The 7,471-nt window shown below is 36.7% G+C and overlaps 1 pseudogene; it reads left to right on the top strand.

The window, feature by feature from the left end:
- The first annotated feature begins 262 nt into the window (after positions 1-262).
- On the top strand, positions 263-1,956 carry LOC106683730 (O-phosphoseryl-tRNA(Sec) selenium transferase pseudogene; annotated as a pseudogene).
- The last annotated feature ends 5,515 nt before the right edge of the window (positions 1,957-7,471 follow it).

The following is a 7,471-nucleotide window of genomic DNA, read 5'->3' as shown; positions in this document are numbered from 1 at the left end:
GGGGAAGGGAAGAGCTTTGACTTTTACAATACCTCATTTTGTTTTAATGACAGTTAACCGCTCATTCGTATTAGTAGAAAAAAATATCAAACCAGAAATTTAATGTTTTTCTCCTCACGAATAAAAAATAAATATTGTTGATTAATGATTATATGTTAGAAATTATGCACATGTAAATAATACTATGACATATTGCAATAGAAACAAACCAAAACAGCCCCCTATATATTAAAACTGTTTAAATATTATATAATCATGACACATTTGGTGAATAACCTCTCTGCAAATCAATCATATGATAGGTCTATACAAATTAAATTTTAAATAAAATTTTAAGTGGGAAATAGGTTATTTCAGTAAAGTAATTGTGTAACATTGGCGTAGTTAGTATGAACCCACAATGTTTTTCATCGGCAGAGAAACTAATACCTTCGACATACGTTCAGCAGGCCATTGGTGCGAAGAGGTCGAGGGAGAATCAGATCAGGGCTTTGATAGAACAGAGGAAGTGGCCTGATGAGGGATGGGACGAAGCCACAATAGAAACGTTTCTGTATGACTTGGCAAATATGGACAGTAATAATTTCCCTAGCGCCTGCGGAGTAGGTGCCAGAGAGGCGAGGTTTGCCTGCGAATTAGTGGCTCGGAGGAACTATCGAATGGCTCATGGGATCGGAAGATCGGGGGATATAGGAGAAGTGCAGCCCAAGGCGGCAGGGTCAAGTCTCCTAACCAAGTTGACAAATGCGTTGCTTTTGGATGTTATCAGGTTCATGGGAGTGAAGAATTCAGCTGGATGTTTCATGGTTCCATTAGCTACAGGAATGAGTTTGGTACTCTGCATGCTTACCATCAAGCAAGAGAGGCCTGGTGCCAAGTTCGTGCTTTGGTCAAGGGTCGACCAGAAGTCTTGCTTCAAGAGCATCCTGACCTGTGGTCTTCAACCCATCATCGTGGAGCCAGTTCCTAACGGCGACGAGCTCCGGACGGACATCCACGGCTTCGAAACCCAAATAAATACTCTCGGTTCTAGCAACATTGTCTGTGTTCTCACGACTACAAGCTGCTATGCTCCACGCAGCTGTGATTCGTTGGAACATGTTGCTGCCATTTGCGCGCGCCATGACGTACCTCATGTAGTCAACAACGCGTTCGGTCTTCAGAGTGCTCGACTTATGCACCTTATCACTGAAGCAGCTAGAAAAGGGAGGATAGATGCATTTGTTCAAAGTACTGACAAGAACTTATTAGTTCCTGTTGGAGGTTCTGTGATATCTGGTTTCGATAAAGCTCTTCTAGAAAGGATTTCGCGAAATTATGCCGGGAGGGCATCTGCTGGACCGATTATGGACATCTTTATAACCTTATTGTGGTTGGGAAGTAACGGTTATAGGAAGCTGATTATGGAAAGGAAAGAAATGTTCAAGTATATGCGAGAGGAGATGGGTAAAGTTGCAGCAAAGCACGGAGAGCACATGCTTGAAACAAGGAACAACCCCCTTTCAGTGGCAATGACGTTGACGAGCCTGACAGCGGGTGGGGATAGCAAGAGAGCTGCGATGCTCCACACTATGCTCTTCATGAGGGACGTTTCTGGAGCAGCGATCGTGACTGGGTGTGATCACCGGGAGCTTGGTCCTTACACCTTCGATACCTGGGGTACCCACAACACGTCTGCCCAGAACCCATACATATCAACAGCCTGCGGCGTAGGGATGAGAAAGGATGACGTAGATCTGTTTTGCTTCCGCCTCGATATGGCCATAAACAAGCTTAAGAACAAACCTATCAACTCTTTGTCACCGCCAACCATCGACGAGATGTTGCCACCCGATCAGGTCAGTAGGAGCAATGAGTCAGGTGACCAGGAAGCAGCGGCCAATATCACCGTTACAGCCAAAAGAATATCTGATTAAATATTACTCTTGACAAAATACAGGGGCCCTCCTAAATGTTGATCGTTTTATTAGGTTTTAATGAGTATATTTAAACTTAAGTGTGTTTATATATAAACTTAATTATATATATTAGTGTGTGTGTTATATATGTGTACTTATAACATAAAATTTATGGATATTATTGTTTCGTGTTTATTACCAGTTGTGATAGAATAAGTGCCACTATTAATACATGGTAACTGAAAAATGGAAAACACAATGTTAAAATATTTGTTAATTACAATGCATTATTACCTTAAATCAGGAATCCAGTGAGGTACCTTGTTTTACGACTGAGTGTCTTAAGGCTTACAGTCTGAAAATAAATATTAAATCAACAGTAATAAAAATAAAATGATCTCGATCATAAAGAACAAACTTATTATGTCTACTATTAGAACAACTAAATAAAAAATTGAAACTTTTTGACACGACTAATAAAACAACAAAATCATATAGGGAATGGTAGAAGAAATTGGGAATGTATCGCAGCAAAGTAAGGTTACGAGTAATAATTCAATTAATACTATCGATATTTGCAACCAATTCGATACAAGGAAACTTATGTCACTACAGTTACGAACTGTATCCCCCCCCCCCCGTTCTTAAACTGCATAATTCAGACAAAAATATTTATATGTAAACATAGACTCATACATCAAAATAATCTTTTGACTTAAAGTAAATGTAATACACTAGACTGTTGTTAATCCAACCTAACTAAGACCAATAGGGTTAGGATTAGCGAAAAATTCAGATTACCGAACGGATAAAAAAAAGGTCACTTCATAAATAACAAATTAATCTTAAAACGGATATTATAAGTGTATTTACATCAAAATACGTTTACAATAATTAATTATTGTTCGGAAATTTATTTTTTAATTATTTTCTTCTTAAATTTTCGTTTGTTTGAAGCTTGAAATAATCTTTTTCAAAGCCTTTGAACGTATCTACTTCATCAACAGACTGAAAATTCATACTAGAACAAAAAGCAACATTAAATATGTTTTTCTACAGAGATGTAGTCTAAAAATTACGCCCATGATTTTTTTTATTAATTCAAAAAACTTTATTTATTGATAGATATTACAAACTCCCACACCGTTGTGGGCTACAGGCTATAGTGATGAATTATCACATTCATACTAAAATAAAAGAATGAAAAATAAATGAAGAAAAAAAAGTACATAAAAATAAATAAACATGAAAGGAATATGGTCCGGGTGCTGTCAAAAAAACTCAAATAGTAGAATTATACTATTTTAATGAGCCCAAAATATTGACTATTTGAGTTTTTTTGACCGCACCCGGACCATATTCCTTTCATCTTTACACACGGTCAATCAATAATCTTCCAGTATGTCCAAAAATAAATAAAATCTCTTTCAAAATATATAGAAACAGAACGATAAAGAAAATGAACATAATCAAACTATGTGTATGAAAAAATAAATAAATAAAATAATCTCTAGTCACATTTACATTTTTATATACAATATTTACACAATCGACCTGAGGATCCCTAAGCCCACTCTATCCCCCACGTGTGAGGGGTTGAGCAGAGCTCATAAGATCCCAGCGCATCCCTCTCGCCGCATCACTCTAGTCGCAAACACTAAACTTGATTGGAGAATCTGACCATTGCCAGAACTCCAATTGTCCATTTTTATTTTACAATAAGTCTCTTGGCGACTGCCGTTCCAATCTTCGAGTTAGATTTTAGGGATGGGTGGAACTAGATAAGGATTGAACCAAAGGATTAGGATAGTTAGAAAGGTTTATATAGAATTTTGAGAATTTGGTTGGTATGAGGTCAAGGGCAAAAGGGATATGAAGGTCATGGTGTAGTGATCTATAGAAAAAGGAATAGGGTGCATTAACTATGAATCTAAGGATTTTGGATTGAAAGGATTGGATACGTTTGATGTTCGACGGGTTAGCTGTTAAAAGTTCAAGTCCGTAAGTCCAGATAGGTCGGAGTATAGTCTAATGAATTAGTAGTTTGTTTTCTAGTGAAATATGAGAGGTCCGGCTGAGCAGTCGGTATAGTTGGCTGAATCGTCTGTTGTGTTCTTGTCTTTTAAGTCTAGTATACGCCCCTGGATTAGCACTACATCATTTTCTTCTGGCCATTGAATACATTTGTTGAAACGTGGTACAACTTCATCATTTGTAATCATTTGTGTAGCATTTTCTTCACACTTCTTGGTCTTCATAACTTTCCAAGACGCTAGAAATTATTTCTTTGTCCGTTTATAGTTCATTGTGAGGACTTATAGAACGGAAGTAGTAGACAAGGTGCAGCTCCAACAGTAAGGCGCTAAACCTTGTACTGGGCTGCACCACAGTAAAAAACTTAATAAAAGAATAAAAAAAAAAAATTGGTGAGCTTTGGGAGCAGTGGCATGCGCAAACCCAACGCGCACTACCGCACTATCCCGTATGCCAGAAATGGCAAGGGAGGGGGATTAAAAAAAAAAAAGAAAAGGATTGCCTCTGTTTATCGCTTAACCGTTTTCTACAAATGGGTACACAATTTTTTTTCCATAGCCCCTATAAATAATAAAAATAAAAATAAAACAATATACATTTTAGACAATTGTTTTGGTGAATGTGTCCTTTTACTGGAGCAGTGGAGGAGGTGGTTAAGTTTGTAAGACCGCCTTCTTACTGTTTTCGTTTTCTGGTAGAGGTGGGTGAAAACTTGAGATGGCGGTCCATTTTCACACCCAGATAGACTAGGGAGTTGGAAGAGGAGATAATGGTGTCGTACAGCTTGAGTGACTTTGGGAGAATCGATCGTTTGTGTTATTGATGAGCGAACACGGCGCAGTCTGTCTTTGATGGGTTCATGGTGATGTTTAAATTACCCAGCCGTTGATTAATCTCCTTGCAGACTGCTCCGGCCCGCTCTACTACATGTTTGGATTCATAATGCTACTGTAGATGGCGATGTCGTAGGCATAGGTGGCTTCTGTGGCTAAGCTGTAGTTCTCGCCAACCACCTCAGCGGTAGATTGAAAACAGCCCTGGTGAAAGAACTGCCCCCCTGTGGCACTTCGCTTTATTTAAATAAGTTGGCCACCTCTGTTGAGTGATGCGGATGTTGTTCCCGCCCTTATCTTGTGCTCCATTTTAGCTGCCGCCGTCGCCTTTTTCTTTTCTATTTCTCATTCTTGGAATTTCCCGAAATTCCATTTCCTAATTGATGCGACATTGTCACCGCCGCAGTTGGTGCATTTTGGATCGCCTTTTCGCGAACACTGGAAGATATGATAAGGGCCACTACAGCGGACGCATTGTATTATATTTATGATATGCCTCTATTTATAGCAGTGGAGTGGGGCGGTGACTTTCCGTTGAATATATTTGACAGCCGTGAAAAGGCAGCGGTTGACGTGTCGGATTTTTGTTTGGAAGTCTTTCACAGCGACACTGGTGGGCACCGTTATCACTAAAGGAGTGAGGACACCTGTGGGATGTAATGGGACGAAAGCTGCTTTAACGTCATTAATCGGGATGGATATATCTAAATTTTTATTTAAAAAAAAACACTTTACTTAAAAAAAAACATTTTACCTGAGGATTGGTTTGGGCATCTTTCCTCATTATGACCAGCGAAAGTTTCTTATTTGGTGTGGGTGCTGGCGTAGTTGCCTCTTCTGAAGTTAACGGTCGTATAGGTCAGTAGTCATTAGAGATGGTTATCAAGAGATATGGCTACCTGGGCTTCTGCTTCTTCTTCCTGGAGTTCATTTTGAGCTCCTGGAGAAGACTTCTTTGGAACTGGTTTCTTTGCCTGCGCCTTTTTCTTCTGACGCTTCGCACGAGGAACGCCGTCGGGTAGTGGTGCCTCTAGTTCTTTCTTCATTATTGATATTACTAATCCTAATCATTGCGAATCCCTAAATTAGTCTTAACAAGTATTATAGTTACTGCACTTGCACTTAGTAACCTATTTAAGAGGCTCTCCTCTTATAACTTTGCATTTACGATTTCAAGTAGTAATTGCATATAATGAATAATTACTTAAACACTTCCTCCGAAAATTGTAATAAAATTAGTAACTATTTAATTTTAATTAGCAAATATTATTATAAACTGCTAATCAATTATCTATAATATAGAATTAAGTATATAGTAAAAATACCTTAAGCTTAAGGGACCCCTGAACGGTTTAAATGACAGAGTTATGTTCAACCTGTAAAGGATCCCTTACACGATTGGTTGGAGATGACAGTAAAATCAACGATGCACGTTCAAGTTGTAAGGTAAAGGCAGATGGATTACGGAGAACATTAAGAAAAAGTGGATGGAAGGAATTTCTACTTCGAATTTCGAATGATTTGATTATAAAATTTTCTCCGTAATCCATCTTTCTTAACTTTACAATTTGAACGTCCATTTTAGGTTTTACTGTCCTTTAAACTGACTGTTTAGGGGTACCTTAAGAGTCAATACGTCCTTCTTGTTTGTGACCTGTAACCAAGAAGTTACTACCAAAGCTAACATCTATTTATTTACTATCTATTTACCTTTGAGTAAAAAGGTACTGTAATAAACTTTTGTTTAGAGTTTAAAAATAATTACAAAATTTTCATTGTTTCTAATACAAATTATTGTAAATATAATTCTTTATCTGATTTGTTTTTTCTTATTTTTACTTATTTCGCTTCCAAAGATTTCTTACCCTCATAATAATATTTAAAGCGTTTGAAGTATTAAATATTATTCTATTCTATAAATCATTCATTTCATGATAAATGATTCATATAATTTAATGATGTGTGATCAATTCATCAAAGATCCATTGAAGAAATTGTTTAAAATATACAATTAAACAAGATTATTTTAAAATATTTTGATTATAAAAACATAGTCAAGATAGTAGAAGAAAAGTATTTATTGTTAACCAAAGTTTCGCCCGTTTGCAGGCTGCGTCATTGTAAAAGCAGTTTCTTGTGTTGTCATCTTTCTTTCAATCTGACAGCCCTGATAAAGCCCTGCAAAGTGGGCCGAAACGTTGGTTAACAATAAACAGTTTTCTTTTACTATTTTGATACATTTATTGACCGTCATTCGGACTATCTTCCTACAATCTACTTCATAGGTCAACTATCTTTTTCCAACATAAATTAAAATATTTTGAATTACTTCCGTTAGTTTCCGAAAACTTCAACATAGGATATAAATAGTTATGATATTTCCCAAGCAAAAAACAATTGATCATTCTGAAAATTACTTTGACAATCAGACAATCAAATAGGTGTATAATTACAGAAGCACGACAATCAAGTAAGTTATATTTGAAAATCATTTGTACGGAAGTAAACGATAATATCAAATATTTGCCTTTAATTACTATCTCTTAGATCAATTGTAAAAGTAACCAAATAAGCTCCAGCAAGGCATACGGAAAATAAGTTACGCCTAAATCCAGCAAAAATCAAAGCTATTGTCATCAGCTGAAAATTCTTTCTTAAATTATATTATTTCAAAATTTTTTGAGACAAGGTAATTATTTATTAAAT

The sequence above is a fragment of the Halyomorpha halys genome, unplaced genomic scaffold (genome assembly GCF_000696795.3).
Source record: "Halyomorpha halys isolate HHAL.00 unplaced genomic scaffold, Hhal_1.1 Scaffold508.1, whole genome shotgun sequence".
Classification (NCBI taxonomy): domain Eukaryota; kingdom Metazoa; phylum Arthropoda; class Insecta; order Hemiptera; family Pentatomidae; genus Halyomorpha; species Halyomorpha halys.
This window is presented reverse-complemented; position numbering and strand designations above follow the sequence as displayed.